This window comes from Saimiri boliviensis, chromosome 3 (assembly GCF_048565385.1).
Source record: "Saimiri boliviensis isolate mSaiBol1 chromosome 3, mSaiBol1.pri, whole genome shotgun sequence".
NCBI lineage: Eukaryota > Metazoa > Chordata > Mammalia > Primates > Cebidae > Saimiri > Saimiri boliviensis.
In genome coordinates, this window is record NC_133451.1 from 37,521,948 (window position 1) to 37,538,637 (window position 16,690).

General features: G+C 40.3%; 1 protein-coding gene across 7 annotated transcripts in view; it reads right to left on the minus strand.

Annotated features, from left to right (window-relative positions):
* The window catches only part of TLR6 (toll like receptor 6), a 42,878-nt gene that overhangs the window by 21,189 nt on the left and 4,999 nt on the right, over window positions 1-16,690 (minus strand). The window contains exon 2 of one of the 7 annotated variants that reach the window (XM_074396010.1): window positions 11,080-11,192. The exons of 1 other annotated variant lie outside the window; for it this stretch is intronic. The gene's annotated coding sequence lies outside the window, so the exon portion shown is untranslated. 5 more of the 7 variants (XM_010338192.3, XM_074396013.1, XM_010338191.3 and 2 more) reach the window with 5 other exon arrangements.

Genomic DNA, 16,690 nt, shown 5'->3' on the forward strand with positions numbered 1-16,690 from the left:
GGCAAACTGGATTAAAAAGTCAATACCCGGCAGTGTGCTGTATTCAGGAGACCCATCTCACAAGCAAAGACACACATAGACTCAAAATAAAGGGATGGAAGAAGATTTACCAAGCAAATGGAGAGAAAAAAAAAAGCAGGGGTTGCAATCCCAGTCTCTGACAAAATGGACTTTAAACCAGCAAAGATCAAAAGAGACAAAAAGGATATTACATAATGGTAAAAGGATCAATGCAATAAAAAGAACTCATGCTCTGTAATCCCAGCACTTTGGGAGGCCAAGGCGGGCAGATGGCCTGTGATTAGATTGCTTGAGCTCTGGAGTTTGAGAACAGCCTGGGCAACATAGTGAGATCCTGTCTCTGCAAAAAAAATACAAAAATTAGCCAGGCATGATGATGCCTGCCTGTAGTCCCAGCTACTCGGGAGGCTGAAGTGGAGGATGGCTTGAGCCCAGGAGGCAGAGGTGGTTGCAGTGAGCAGGAATTAAAAAGAAAGAGAAAGAGAGAAACCATTGAAACTTTTTCGATAAATAAAGAGAAGTTCTTTTTGTCCATCTGCATTTGTGACAGATAAAATTTCTCGAGCTCTCAGCCCTCTGGGCTACTATATATGTGGTGATGACCCATCACAGTTTTTGATCAATTGTATCAAAAGACTTAGGTTGTCCATCATGGTTTGATGGTGTGGGTGGCAGCAGTTACATAAGTCATTTATTTGTGAGTATGGTTCATCTGTTCATGAGTGTTTACCATGCCACTGTCCTTAGCATATCTAAGTGTTCATACTTGCAAAAATACTTATGTCATTATTGTCTATTTTATTGCATAAAGTGACTTATAAACTATTGTCATGTTTTCGTATGTTTCATTTCAAAAATGTAAATGAATGTCTTTAAATTTATTTTTTTCAGAATCGTATTTTTAGGATTTCAATCTTCCAGGATTTCAACATTCAGGATTATGGCACTTGGGATTATGTCTTTCAGGATTCTGACCCAAACCCAACTTTCAGGATTCTGTCCCCAACCCAATTTGGCCAAGGTGACATCAAAAGAAAAGGAAGGGGAGGAAGGTGGTTGGCAGGACATTGAGGCCTGGCCAGAAGGTGGATCTGCCTACAGCGTGATGGCCAAAGCCTTGTGGAAGTTGAGGGGATCAATCCTTTTGGGAGGGCAAATTAGGATTGGAATGAGGCTACATTTATATCTTAAGGAGGAACTACCTACTCACTCCACCTTCATGGATTGGACCTGACCAAAACTAGCTATAAGTGGCCTGGCAGAAATGATATCACCATTCATGGAGGCACTGAGAAAATATAATTAACACAGGCCAAACTAGGCATTTGTGTCTTGCTGGGGTCTGATAGCAGGCACACAAGCCCACAGATCCCATGTTGGTGACTGGGAAAAGGGGTGGGACTAAAATTATTCTAAAGGGAAAGCAAGGAGACAGTCTAAGAAACTCAGACATATGCTCAGGAGTTTACTCCCTCCAGTCTCTGATCTGCACAGAAAAGCATCTGTGAGCCCCCACAGGGGGCAAAAGCCAGCATGCCTCTGTGTACCAGCATACGAGGCCACACAAATCTCCATGGCCACCCAGTTCCCACAGTGGAATGAATCCTGACCACCCATCCTCAGGACTCAATTGCCTTCCAAAGGCCCCCATCTCCTAATACCATCATGTTGGTAATTAGGTTTCAGCATATGAATTTCAGAGAGACACAAACATTCAGGCCATAGCAATGACTCATACACTGTGCTCTTTTTAATCCCAGGAATGTTTTCAGTCATAGGATCTCATTGTTGACACAATTCCTCTTACAATGGGTGAGTATTTTTCCAACCCACATTAGACCACAAGCAACAAATTTAGAGAGACAGGATTCAGCACATGATCATCTGAAAACATCAAGTTCCAACAGCTAACACACTGACAAAATGAAATAAAGTTTGTCAGGCTAAAGCTGCTGTATGGAAGAGACAACTACTTCCTCAGGGCCCAGAAGGCATCACTGCATTACAACAGATTATAAACATTGATGTTCATGACCATGATGCTGAGCAAACAAGAAAAGATTACCTGGCTAAGGCATAGAGGCAGGTGCGCAAGCCCACAGACCCCATGATCATGACTGAGACAAAGGATTGGAACTGCTAGGTGGGCTCAGAACCTTTTCAGGCTCTATTCTGCACAGGAGAGCATCTATGAGTTCCTGGGGGACAAAAGCAGGCACCAACATTTTTAAAGTAGGCCTCCGAGCTGCAGGAATAATTGAGAGTAGATTACCAAAATAAGCACTGCACATCGCTCAGTTCTATTTACAAAGGACCCACTTTTCACCATCAGGAGATATATTGGAAATAGTAAAACAGTCAAGAGATGAGTCCTTTATTTACAAAGGATCCACTTTTCATCATCAGAGGATATATTGGAAATTGTAAAACAGGCAAGAGATGAGTAGAGTTTCAATCAACCATTCTTTGGAAGAGGGAAAACTCTGAGTTGGGGAACTTTTATTACAGAACAGCATATGCTTAAAAGCTCTTTACTGACCCATATAACTTTTCCCAACTGCCCTTCAGAACACCCACTGAGACCCACATACATTTGAAAATCCACTTTGCCACTGAAAACGAAGAAACACAGAAACATAACGGCAGGATCCAGGAGCAGCTTCACTTACGAAAAAGTAACCGGAGCTGTGTTAGGGCAAACCTGCCATACTCAAGCTTTGTCTCAGGAAAACAGACTCCCTGATGAAACACTGGAAGAAATTTTTACCCTCTCTCTGTTTGTCTCTGATTCAAACACTAAGTATGAGCTTCAACTGGTACTTAATGAGTAAGTAGGCAGTACCCTTTTACCCCAATGGTACTGATATGAGTGGATCAACATACTGAGTTTTCCTTTTGTGGACTGCCATGCTCCATTCTCCCCAGACTTTACATTTAGTGATGGACACTACCAGGTAAGAGCTGGACATGGGGCAGGGAACCACTTTAGGGAGCACACTGCCTTCTGAGATGTGTAACTCAGATAATGATACTTACAGATATGGGCAGCAAGTGGAATACTGGTAGCTGTGTTCATTGGGAATTGCAATTTGTATACACAATACTCCACTAGGTCAAAGTACTAGAGAATTGGGCAATGACAGAAGAAGCTACTAATTTATACTGGTTATATGGTCAAAACAAATAGCTTACAATGAAGATATAACAGATAAGAACACTTAGGCAGCAAATAATATTGCATCAAAATTTACAAAGTAAAAAACATTACAAAACACATGGAGACATTGTGAATATAAGTATTTAGCATATTTCTCTGGGTCATTGTTAGATCAAGTAGCAAAAAATAAACATGTGGAAATTTGAATGAGTTAATTATTAAAGGATTTAATGGAGACATAAACGGTACCCTACAAAAAGAGAATATCATGTATCTAATTCTCTAGAGTTCATGGAGCATTTACTAAAATCGATAGTTTTTTAGGTCAAATACATACATCTTAAATTAAATATCCCAGAACAGAAATTGTAAAAGTCATATTTCTGACTATAAAAGAAACTTTAAAATCACACTTAAAAGTGTTCTAAGAGGCTGGGATTGGTGACTCACACCTGTAATCCCAGCACTTTGGGAGGCTGAGGTAGGTGGATCTCCTGAGGTAAGGAGTTGGCCAGCCTGGCAAACATGGTGAAACCCCATCTCTACTAAACATACAAAAAAATTTAGCGAGGCATGGTGGTACACACCAATAGTCCCAGCTACTTGGGAAGCTAAGGCAGGAGAATCACTTGAACCCGGGAGGCGGAGGTTGCAGTGAGCCAAGATTGTGCTATTGCACTCCAGCCTGGGTGACAAAACCACATTTTCAAATAAAAAAGTTAAAAATTATGATAGACAAAAGGGTGGTTTGTGTATGTTCCAGCTTTCTCTTCTTGCCTTAAATTCCTGAAATGACCAAATATTGTTAAAAATATTAATTGTTATATCTATATCTATTACAGTTGTATCTATATCAATGGATCGATCAACAGACAGATAGATCCATAACACAATATAAGGAAAGGGGACCCTTAGGGGACTGAAACTGAGAAGTCTCTGAAATCCAGAATCAGATTCACCTATGATAGAATACTGGCCTCCCAAAGATGTCTACTTTCTAATCCCCAGACTTAGTGAATATGGTATGTTACATGGCAAAGGAAAGTTAATGTTGCAGATGAAATTATAGTTGCTAATCAGCTGATCTTAAAATAGGAAGATTATCCTGAATTATTTGGATGGCCCCAGTGTAATCACAAGCATCCTTTAAAGTGGAAGAGGAAGGCAGAAGAGGATGCCAGGGTGATGTGATATGAGAAGAGCTTGGCCCACCCTTGCTGGCTCTGAAGATAAAGGAGGCGGAACATGAGTCAAGAAATGGGAGCAGCCTCTAGAAGTCTGAAAAAGCAAGTACCTGGATTTCTCTTAGAGTCTCCAGAAAGAATGCAGGCTTGCCAATCCTTGGATTTTAGCCCAACAAGATCTGTGTCAGACTCCTACCCTACAGAACTGTAAGATAATAAATGTATATTGCTTTAAGCCACGAAGTTTGTGGTAATTTGTTACAGCATCAATAGAAAATTAGTAGAGACTGGGGCCGGGTGCAGTGATTCACCTCTGTAATCCCAGCACTTTGGGAGGCCAAGGTGAGTGGATCAGCTGAGGTCAGGAGTTCAAGACCAGCCTGGCCCACATGGTGAAACCCTCTCTCCACTAAAAATTTAAAAATTAGCCAGGCGTGGTGCTGGGCACCTGTAGTCCCAGCTACTCAGGAGGAGAATCACTTGAACCCAGAAGGTGGAGGTTGCAGTGCACTGAGATTGTGCCGCTGCACTTCAGCCTGGGCCACAGAGCAAGAGTCTGTTGCAAAAAAAAAAAAAAAAAGAAGAAGAAGAAGAAGAAAGAAAAAAGGAAATTAGTAGAGACTGGTTTGATCCACAATCGCAACAAGCAGACTATGAAAATAGATCAACAGCACGTTCACAGGAAGCCTTAAACAGAGTTTGGGTTGCACAAGCAAGAAGCATGACACTGCAGAAAGCAAATGCCATAACAGAAAGGAACCAAACTCAAGATATGAAAGAAGCTAACACCCAACAAACAGAAATGAAAGAGCAGAATAGGCATTTATCATAGATTTAGAAAGAGGCAAGATTCTTCTAAAAATAGAGTAAGAATCATGGAAATTAAAGACAATGATCGAAACGGTAAACTCACTGGATGAGTTGAGTTGCAAATAGCACCACTAATGAGAAAATTAATGATAGAGGTGACCAAGAAGAATTTTCCAAAACTCAGCACAAGAGGCCAAAGAGATAGAAAACATACTAAAAGACATGGAAGACAGATCCATATCTGAATTCCCAGAGGATGGAGAGTTAAAAAAGAAATTGACTCCAAAAATCATAAGATACAAGGAGGATTATTTAGCAAAAGAAAGTAGTAAAATTTAGTGCTAAGTACCAAAAAAGTATTGATGACAAAAATCTTAATAAAAATCTTGAGCTAAAAACTGCCAATGATAACAAGTGAATTGGCTGAACGTGGACTAAGGAGGGAGAGAGTGTGCTAAAACCATGTAAGACACTTGCCTGATTGAAAGGAAGCTATAGCTGCCAATTAACTCCTGATATTGTTAGAAAAATATTCATAAGTATATATATTATACAATTAAGAGTAATTATGAGAAAATACAAATGAAAGGAATAAATTTCAGTCATTTGTAGGGAAGGGATAGAGCTCAGGATAAAGAAACTCCAATCAATCTAGCTGTGTCCTGAAGAAATAACACAATGAGTAATTAGGATGTTTCTGGAATTGTAGAAATTGTCTGTAATTAACAAGTCTGTAACAATAATTCACATGAGTAGGTAAAACAAGAAAAATAGATAAGCATCTCAAAAAGGTGAGAAATTCACTTGATAAAATTCAGTCCTCATCTTTGAATAAAAATACAACTTTAAACTAGATATTTAAAAGATACTTTGAAAACTTGATAAAGAATACCTCAGGCCAGGAGTGGTGGTTTACGCCTGTGATCCCAACACTTTGGGAGGCCAAGGCAGGTGAACAAGAGGCCAAGACCATCCTGGCTAACACAGTGAAACCCCATCTCTACTAAGAATACAAAAATTACCTGGGCATGGTGGCACACACCTGCAGTCCCAGCTACTCAGGAGGCTGAGGCAGGAGAATGGCTTGAACCCAGGAGGCCAAAGTTGCAGTAAGCCAAGATTCTACCACTACACTCCAGCCTGGTGACAGGGTGAGCCTCTGTTTCCAAAATAAAGAATACCTCAAATACCTAACTTTGATCAATATCCCACCCAAGGCATTCTTGCTAAAGTCAACATCAAGCGTGCACACATGGCTATTTCTAGAAGTTCTAGCCACTGCAATAAAGAATAAAAAATAACAGGAAGAAACGTTTAAATGAAGAAAGAGAATCATCATTATTTTCAGAAGATAAGACTGTCAATGTGGAAAACCAAACAGAAGTCACTGAAAAAGTGTTAGCACAAGTAAAAGAATATAATAAAGTGGCTGGCACAAAACAAACTATTATCATTATTATTTTCTTAAACACTTTTTTTTAAAGAGATGGGGTTTTGTTCCACTGGCCAGGCTGGAGTGCAGTGGCACAATCATAGCTTAAGGTCCTGGGCTCGTGCCATCCTCTCACCTCAGCCTCTTACGGAGCTGGGATTACAGGTACAAGCCACTGCTCCTGGTAAAAATAAATTCTATTTTGAAAAAAATCCCTCAATTATCCAAAAGTAGCAGATTATCTAATAAATTTTAGATTTACTGTATAATTAAATAGTACTATGTAGCCTTTAAAAATAACAAAAATCGAATTGCATGAAAAAATTTTCACTTCACGTAAGTGACATAAAGCAGTTTATTTAAAAAGTACCAAAGTAAATATGTACCTATGGGTGTAGAAAAATTAATAAGATACATGCCAAGATACAAACAGTGATTATCCTTGCACAGTAAGATCACAATGGAATTTTGTTTTCCTCTTAGTTTTTATCTAGATTTTTCAAACTTTCAACATTCAAAATTAAGTTGACTATATTATTTACTGAATAATTTACCAAAAAATAAATTGCCAATAAAATGAATAGTGTCCAATCTCACAAAAAATAAAACTGCATATGAAAACAAAAAAGCACATAACATCTAGATGAAACTCATGATCTTGGACTAGATCTCAGTTAGACAGACTTGCTAAAAAACATATTTATTAACGGGAGGAGGGGCAGGTTCCATGACAGCCCAGCCATTAGATGCTATTAAGAAATACATTTTAATGTTTGATAATGTTATTTGGCTATTTTAGGAAAATGTAATTTTTTTAGAGATAGAGAATAAAGCATTTAGAAATAGGTTTCCAGAATGCCTGTAATTTTTACTGTAAGATATTTAAGTATAAAAAGATAAAGGGAGTCAAAGGAGGATTCTCGTTTCTTCAAAGATTTTATAAAAGGCAAGATTTTATTTTCACCTATCAAACAGAAAAATTAAAAAATATAATATCCAGGTTGGTAGGTGGAAACTAAAATAAGAACCCTCACTTACTACTTAGGCAGAAATGAAAAATTAGTACAACCTTTCTAAAGGACAATTTGGTAATTTCTATAAAATCTTAAATATATACCTCCCTTTATTTTAGCAATTCCACTACAAGGAATTTTCCAAAGAAATAGTCAAAAATGCACACAAAAGATATGACTATAAGAATACTCATGACATAATAAAATATTGAAACAATCAGAATCTCTACTGTAGAAAATGGTTAAATCAGTTATACATAATTAAATAATATGCAGCCTCAAATATTATACTTTGAAAAAATGATAATGTTAAATGAATACAGTAATACATAATTATATATGTAGTAGGACTCTAATTTTGCAAAATATGATTAAAACATTACATACCTAAAGTCTAGAGGACAAAAAATGTGATGAAATATATCAAATGTAGTAGTTTTCTGAATCTCTGAATTACAGATGAATTTAATTTTTTTATACTTTCAAATCCTTAAAATGTCTCATTATGAACATATTTTATAATCCATAAAAGTTATCTTAAGACAATCTAAGCGTTGTCTTTATAGCTGTGTAAAAGTATTTTATATTTTATCTTTACAGAAACATGCGGGCTGGCCACAATGACTCACGCCTGTAATTCCAGCACTTTGGGAGGCCAAGGCAGGCTCACAAAGTCAAGACATTGAGACCATCCTGGCCAACGTGGTGAAATCCGGTCTCTAATAAAAATACAAAAATTAATAGGGCATGGCAGCACATGTCTGTAAATCCCAGCTACTCGGGAGCCTGAGGCAGGAGAATCACTTGAACTTCACAGGAGGCGAAGGTTGCAGTGAGCGGAGATCGCACCACTGCACTCCAGTCTCAACAGAGAGACTCAAAAAAAAAAAAAAGAAAGAAAAAAAAGAAAGAAAAAGAAAGTAAAAGAAACATGGTTGTTTTATTCGGAATATTAAAATATAAAGACAGAGAACTTTCAGATAATAGTAGATAACTGACATTCACAGATGAGGACCGACCCTGCAGGTCCGTGGCACCCAGACCCACGGTGTCTGGGTTCATGGGACTGAAATTCAGCCACCAGGTGGAAAAGCTGATCAGCTGTCCTTACAGCACCCTGCTCCAAAGACACAATATTCCTCCAGGGGCGTTCATATTCTGAGGCACTTCCTAGTGTATACACGAAATGAACAAAACAGTAACTTTTATATTTATGGGTGATAAACAGAGGAAACATGGGAAGATGAGAGTGGAAGATTAGAGAGTTCATAGTTTTTTTTTAAGAAAGTAAAAAAGATATAAACAGGTAAAAGCCGTTTATTTTTTAATTGCATCAAATGAAAAGGGTGAGGTAAAAGATGAAAAAAACTGTATTTCAGAAAAAAAAAAAGGTAGACAAGACCTAGGAAAATTAAAACTACAAAAGAAGAAGCCATCAGAAAACAGAATTAAGTGAGATAAGTAAAGGAAAGATCACATAATCAACAAATAGACAAGAGAAACATTGTTGCATTTGTCAAACTTAAGGTGAGGGACCTGGAGGAAGGCAATTGCTAGACTGTGCCAGATTCAAGGTCGGGAAGGGCTTGGTTGCGGCCACTTCCTCCATTTAATAAATGTCTATTCAGAGCCTATTTTTCTGCCAGAGTCATGCTAGGCATTAGGCACTGGGGATATAAATATGAATAGGACTGACATAATTCCTACTTTCGAAAAGCTTATGAATTAGTGACAGACAGACCAGCAAACTATCGCAGTACCAAGCGACAAGGCGGATCAAACACATGACTGCTATAAAAACATATCATATATAGGTACCATTTCAGTGGTATATATAAAATACTATTAAATGTTTCTGAAAACAATAAACTAGAGAAAGAAGAAAAGAGCACATTGACTACACCAAAGCAGAAGAAATAAATAACATGAGTTAGTTTTTTTTCTTAATTATCACGAGTGCTAGTTGTTTTCTACCTTTTCAAGACAGCTGTAAAGACACGCTTTATCTGCTTGTGAAATTCAAAGGACATTTGCAACATCTGCGAAAAGAAACCACTTCAAACCATTTTGCAAAAGGACCGGCAAAAAGGAAACATTACCTATCTCCTACACAATAGTTAGCAAACTTGCTAACTATTAGCAAGTTTGCTAACTATTTGGAAGCACCTGTGCCATAATGTGAAAAAACCACAGAAGTCTTTTTACTTACCAAGATCTCTTTTTCAGAAGAAGAGAAATAACTTGTAAATGCACGGAAACACAATGGTAAATGCTTGACAAATACAAGTCCTTAGTTTGAAATTAAGTAAAGCGATACCTTAGAAGCAGATTGGTGCCATCTGTTGGCCCATACTGGAATTACTCCTACCTATATATTTCCCTTTCACAGGTCAGGAGGTTTGTGACTTAGCAGGTTTTTCTGGGCTACAGACTAAACCAGCAATCGACTTTTCTAATTCATGTGAGTAAACAACTTACAAACATTTCAATGTGAAGACAAATATTTTTCTAAGGTAATATTTCTCTGTAAGAGTTTGCAGCCTGGATATTACATTTGTTACCCGAGTGGAAAGTTGTTTTAAACAGCCTGTTTTCTAATATCACCATATTTAACATTTCAAGAACAATTGCTATTACCATTATCAAGTGATTTTGAGCATTATTTTAGCTGGATGGGGTACTTTAAAATAAAACAAGTATAGCTCCACAATTTGGGTTTTTTTTTTTTTAATCAACTTCTAAGGAAAGTTTACTGATTGATACATATTTATGGCTACATATTTAGCCATATCTAGGAGGAATAACACCCATATTCTGATCAACATTTGGTGTTGTTAAATGCTTTAGATTTTAATTTACGAATAATAAATAACACTGATATACTGCAGGACCAATTTAAAAATCAATTTTCTAAAGACCATTTAGAAGAATTTCAGAATGACATCAACAAAGAGTGATTACCAGAAGTGTCTGGTTAAGCAGAGACTTCTGGTGGCTAGTAAAACCTTTTCCCCAGACTTCTCACCGAACTGAAGTTCTGCAAAGAACAGACGGCATCAGCGAAACAATCATTCTATAATTAATCTCACTGTCTGGCACGATCTCGTCATTATTAAAAATTAAAAATAAAAAACAAGTTAAAATCTTACAATTTGGCTAATGACAAAGTTGGACATCTCAGTAAGAATCACTTCTGCTTTCAGGAGGAAGAGAAAGGCCAGCTTCTTATGATTCATCCTTACTCATCAAACATAACAGGAAGTCTCCTCAGGCCTGGAGAGGCTCAGTGACGAGTGGATAGGTCTCTGCTCCACTGGCAAAAGGAGACAGACAGCTAGAAAACAGCAGGTATCTGTGACCCTGGGAAACCAGATTTGCGAAACAAGCCAAGGAAAGGGGCTGGGTGTGGCTTTGAGGGAATTTCAAGTAACCGTAGACTAAAATCTTAAGAAAACACACAACCTTCACTGCAGATCTGGGCACACTGACGTGTCTCTCTAGGAGACTGCATCACAACACCGACGTTCGTGAACCAGGAGACTATTCTTGTCGAGGCTGTCATAACTCAGAAATGTCTGCAAGGGGATGACAAAAACACAAAAATCAAGTAATAGGGAGGACAGCAATGACAGTTAAGCAATCAAAGAAACAGACAGTACTGGGCCGAACTCTCTACTCGGCCACTTACTGTGAGGCTTGGGACAAGTTCCTTAACCTCCATTGTTCATCCACAAAATGGGAGTACTTTTAGGAAAGATGATGAATGTAAAGGGGCTGGAGTAGTGACTGATACAGAAGAGAAGTCCTAATAGTAAGGAGTTTGGAATTCTATGTAAATCATATGCTTTTTTGTATACTGAGGCATAAAGATTTCAGGACACACTATGAAGTGAAGAAAATCAAGGTGCAGACCAGGCATGGTAGCTCATGCCTGCAATCTTAGCACTTGGGAGGCTGAGGCAGGAGGATCACCAAAGGTCAGGAGTTTCAGACCAGCCTGGCCAACATGATGAAACCCTGTCTCTACTAAAAGTAGAAAAATTAGCTGAGCATCATGGTGGGCACCTGTAATCCCAGCTACTCGAGAGGCTGAGGCAGGACAATCGGGAGGCAAAGTTTGCAGTGAGTCGACAGTGTGCCACTGCACTGCAGCCTGGGCAACAGAGCAAGACTCTGGCAAAAAAGGAAAAAGAGAAGAAAAGAGAAGGAAAGAAAGAAAATCAAGGTGCAGAACCTTAAGGCGACTATGACATCTACTGTATAAAATCTAGTCTACTACAGATTTACATAAATTATCTTCTTGCAGAAAGGAAGGAAGTAAGGAAGGAAAGAAAGAGAAAGAAAGAAAGAGGGCCGGGTGCAGTGGCTTACGCCTGTAATCCAAGCACTTTGGGAGGCTGAGGCGGGTGGATCACGAGGTCAAGAGATCGAGACCATCCTGGCCAACATGGCGAAACCCCGTCTCTACTAAAAGTAGAAAAATTAGCTGAGCATCATGGTGGGCACCTGTAATCCCAGCTACTCGAGAGGCTGAGGCAGGACAATCGGGAGGCAAAGTTTGCAGTGAGTCGACAGTGTGCCACTGCACTGCAGCCTGGGCAACAGAGCAAGACTCTGGCAAAAAAGAAAAAAGAGAAGGAAAGAAAGAAAATCAAGGTGCAGAACCTTAAGGAGAATATGACATCAATCGTATAAAATCTAGTCTACTACAGATTTACATAAATTATCTTCTTGCAGAAAGGAAGGAAGGAAGGAAAGAAAGAAAGAGAAAGAAAAGAGAAAGAAAGAAAGAAATAGGGCCGGGCGCAGTGGCTCAAGCCTGTAATCCCAGCACTTTGGGAGGCCGAGGCGGGTGGATCACGAGGTCAAGAGATCGAGACCATCCTGGCCAACATGGTGAAACCCCGTCTCTACTAAAAATACAAAAAAGTTAGCTGGGCATGGTGGCGCGTGCCTGTAATCCCAGCTACTCAGGAGCCTGAGGCAGGAGAATTGCCTGAACCCGGGAGGCGGAGGTTGTGGTGAGCTGAGATGGCGCCATTGCACTCCAGCCTGGGTAACAAGAGCGAAACTCCATCTCAAAAAAAAAAAAAAAGAAAGAAAGAAAGAAGGAAGGAAGGAAGAAAATCAAGGTGCTGAACCATAAGGAGAGTATGACATCAATTGTATAAACTCTAGTCTCTCACACATTGACATAGGTTATCTTCTTGCCAGGCATTGCCATGACTACTTTCCAAGCATTCCCTCATTAAAGTGCTATGAGATAAGTACTGTCACACCGTCTCCACTTAGCACCGAGGCAGGAGCAGCTGGGTAATGGTTCAAGCTTGCACTGCTGGTCAGTGGTGGGGCTGGGGTTCGAACCGAGGCAGTTTGGCCCCAGTGCCCATGCACTTAATCATCACACCATGCTGCCTTATAAGACACTCCGTGTCCTCCTAACATACACAGAGAGACACAGAGAGAAGCGGAGCATTTGCAAACACAGGCAGAGATTGGGGTGCTGCAGCCACAAGGCAAGGCCAGGGATGCCTGGAGCCACCAGAGGCTGGAGAGAGCATCACCGTATGAACACCCTGATTTTGAACTTCTGGCCTTCAGAACTTTGAGAGAACAAATTTCTGTTGTTATAAGCTACAAAGACTGTGATGACTTGTCATGGTAGCTACAGGAAACTTAATACAAGGGTCTACAAAGTTATGTTGATACAGGCATATGAATCTTTTTTCTCAAAGGATACATAAGAAATGTTTACCTTGGAGCAGGAGAACTAAGAGAAAGAAATTATTCGCCTTTGTGTGTGTGTGTGTGTGTGTGTGTGTGTGTGTGTGTGTGTGAGACATGGTCTTGCTCTGTTGCCCAGGCTGGAGTACAGTGGCACAGTCACAACTCACTGCAGCCTTGACTTCCCCGGCTCAGGTGATCCCTCCACCTCAGCTTCCCAAGTATCTGAGACCACAGGCACGCACCACCATGTACAGATAATTTTTATATATGTTTTTTTTACAGAGACAAGATTTTGCCATGTTGCCCAGGCTGGTCTGGAATTCCTGGGCTCAAGCAATCCTCCCACCTCAGCCTCCCAAAGAGCTGGAATTACAGGCTTGAGCCACCCTGCCCAGCCTCTTCGCCATTTTATGCTTTTTTTTCCTGTTTAAATTTTTTTTTACTATATATATTATTTTTATATGTATAACACATATATTACTTTTTTTACTATACATATTAATTTTTTAAAAATAGTGTCACAGTGGGATAAGTATCATAAACATAATCAAAGGCCAGCAAATATACTGTCCCAATACAGACACAGACAACACATTATTTTGATGATTTTTACTTTTTAAAAAATGTTATTTGTCTTTCCCCAGACAATTAATAAATAAATATTTGTGCCCACCAACAGCTTTAAAATAAGTTCTGTGATAATTATCAATATCATAAGCTACACATTCGACAGAGATAAGACTGAGATTACACACCTGTAATCTCAGCACTTTGGGAGGCTGAGGCAGGCAGATCACCTGAGGTCAAGAGTTCAAAACCAGCCTGGCCCACACGGTGAAACCATGTCTCTACTAAAAACACAAAAATTAGCTGGGCCTGGTGGTGGGTGCCTGTAGTCCCAGCTACTCAGGAGGCTGAGGCACAAGAGTCGCTTGAACCCAGGAGACAGAGGTTGCAGTGAGCTGAGATCCCACTGCACTACATCTAGCCTGGGCAACGGAGTGAGACTCATCTCAAAACAATTCTGATAATTTATATATTAAGTATTGACAGTAAACCTAAACTTCTCTGCTGAATTAAAAAAAGACAAACCATAGACTGGGAGAAGGTATCTGCAACATGTATAATCATAAAAGGGTTAATGTACAAAATACATAAAGGTTTCCTACCAATCAATTTTAAAATGACTAACAACCCCCATGGGGGAAAGTGAGCAAAGGATATCAACAGACGGATAACAGAAAAGGCAACAAAACTAACTCTAACACATGGAAAGGTATGCATCCTCATTAGAACATAGGAAAATGCAAATTAAGACAGCCAGGAGGCACTACTATACACCCCTAAAGTGGACAAAATTTAAAACATCTCATCATATCAAATGGTGGCTAGAACATGAAGAAATAGGAGCGCACATACATGTCTGGAGATTCGGATCTAAGTGATCTGGGAGGGGCTGGGCATACGTTTTACTTCGAAAGCTCTTCAGGTGAGTCCCTTCCGTTCTCATCTCATGAAGATCAGGGGACTGAGACCTACACTCTGGCCTGAGCACAGCACCCTCTAGTGGTCTACATGTTCTTGGCTGCACCCTTCACACCCCAGGGCCTGGGAGTTGGTGCAGGTGTTCTTGACTCTCATTGCTACTTCCAGATATCACTGTTCCTTCTGGCAAACCTGCTCCTTCTGGTTGAAGTCATCTTCTGAGCCCCATTGCTTCATCAAGTATTTTAGCACTACTCACTATCGAAGCCCGATACCACCCCTTTCATAATTCTAGTGATTTCAATAGCTACATAGAGACTCTTCAGTTCTCTCTTCTAATGATCTTGTCCTGCACCCCACCTCAGTCATGCATTCCCTTATTATATCCTAGTTATCGTTATTAGCAATGGCTGTACCCCCTTCATAATCTCAGTGGCCTGGATCCCACTTTCCGTCTCTTACCTCCAACTCTTTCTCTGATGTCAGTGATTCCCCAGCTTCACTGCACTGGACTGAAAGATCATGCTCCATCCTCTTAAACATTCTTCTGCAGCCACCGACTCCTCTTTCCTTGACCCAGTTTAAATCCAACTCTCCACTGGACTACACTGAGCCTGAGCGGCTGAACATAGTTGGAGAAAATACACACCCATGCTGACTGGCTTGCTTGAAATTTATGACTGGGTCCCAGCCTCAAGAGAGAACAGCAGTCCTGCTACCCTCCTCACCACGCTCCCCTAACCCCTTCGCTCTCCTGCTTTCCTCTCTCATGCCTCCTCTTGTTGCTTACCCTTCCAAAATGTCCTTCTCCTGTCTGGGTCCTCTTTATCTCTCTGACAGAATACCCAAGACTCAGTCTTAGACCACTTCTCTTCTACATCCATGCATTCTCATCTGGGTCTATAGCTTCAAAACTATCTGCTTGCTGATGTCTCCTCAATTACTAGCTCCACCCCAGACTTCCCTGAACTCCAGACTGTCATAGTCAACAGCCTATTAAATATTTGCTGAAGCATTCTTGCTGAAAACCAACATTCTCTGGTGATAATGCTTCAGTTGAACAAGGAAAATAGATGCTACCAGAAGAACATTTCCACATCTTCCCCTAAAATTCTACGAGCCTCCCCTGCACACGTTCTACCTGCACTTTCCTTGTGCTTTGGAATGAACTCTCTGTGCCAAGAGCCAGCCCCTTCCCACTGAGTACTGGATCCCCTTTCTGCTCACCTACTCAAGGAAGGCACTCTTGCAATTATCCTCCCTCTACTGCATCAATATTTTTCTGCTCCGATGTATTATTCCAATCACCTTTCTTCCCCACCCCACTCCCACCCACACCTTTTGGACAGGGTTTCACTCCTATAACCCAGGCTGGAGTGCAGTGGCACGATCTTGACTCACTGTAACTTCTGCCTCCCAGGTTCAAGGGGTTCTCATGCCTCAGCCTCCTTAGTAGCTGGGATTACAGGTGTGCACCCCCACTGCCAGCTAATTTCTGTATTTTTAGTAGAGATGAGGTTTCACCATGTTGGCCAGGCTGATCTTGAACTCCTGGCCTCAAGTGATCTGCCTGCCTCTGTCTCCCAAAGTGCTGGGATTACAGGCATGAGCGACCACACCTGGGCCCCAATCACCTTTTAAAGCAATAAATTATCCCATCTTAAAAAAAAAGAAATCCCTCCCTTTGAATCCACAACATTCCCCTCCTTGCCCCTCTATATACTAGAACTGGCAAGAGCTGTTTCCTGCCCATCTCTAATCGTTCTCCTCTCACTCTCTCAAATCCACTCCAATCAGGTTTCCTCCCTCACTAGTCAGAAGAAATAGCTCTATTCAAGGTCACTGATGACCACCTCATTGC